Genomic DNA, 388 nt, shown 5'->3' with positions numbered 1-388 from the left:
ACGATGCTGGGCTGTCCTGTGGAACAGCTGCACATCTTCAACACAGGGGGATCGTGTCCAGACAGGGAGAAAACCGCTAAAGGCCTCCAAATGGGCCTCCATGAGAAGACAGCGTACTGTGCCACGAAGGCAACCATTCGCTGGCAGAGGGACCCAGAATGAAGCCAATCGACCATGCAGACAACAACGGCGGGACAGTCTACAAATGTGCTCCCGTGTTCCCTCCCTACACGTGCCACCAAACGCTCCTGATGGAATCCCACATGTGTTCTGGGAACCCTTCGGCCACCGTCTATCTATCCCCCCAACAGTAAACCTGTGGGCTTAGCCAGCCATCTCACGTGTCTTTTTCACTCGTCTTGCCGTTCTCTCTCCACCGGGAACCCAA

General features: G+C 55.7%; 1 long non-coding RNA gene across 3 annotated transcripts in view; it reads right to left on the bottom strand.

The window, feature by feature from the left end:
* LOC114487132 (uncharacterized) overlaps window positions 1-388 on the bottom strand; it is a 30,688-nt gene that overhangs the window by 23,836 nt on the left and 6,464 nt on the right. The gene's annotated exons all lie outside the window — the stretch shown is intronic.

This window comes from Physeter macrocephalus, chromosome 11 (assembly GCF_002837175.3).
Source record: "Physeter macrocephalus isolate SW-GA chromosome 11, ASM283717v5, whole genome shotgun sequence".
In the NCBI taxonomy this organism is placed as follows: Eukaryota; Metazoa; Chordata; class Mammalia; order Artiodactyla; family Physeteridae; genus Physeter; species Physeter macrocephalus.
The sequence above is the reverse complement of the archived record's forward strand: the minus strand, read 5'-3'. Positions and strand labels throughout refer to the sequence as shown.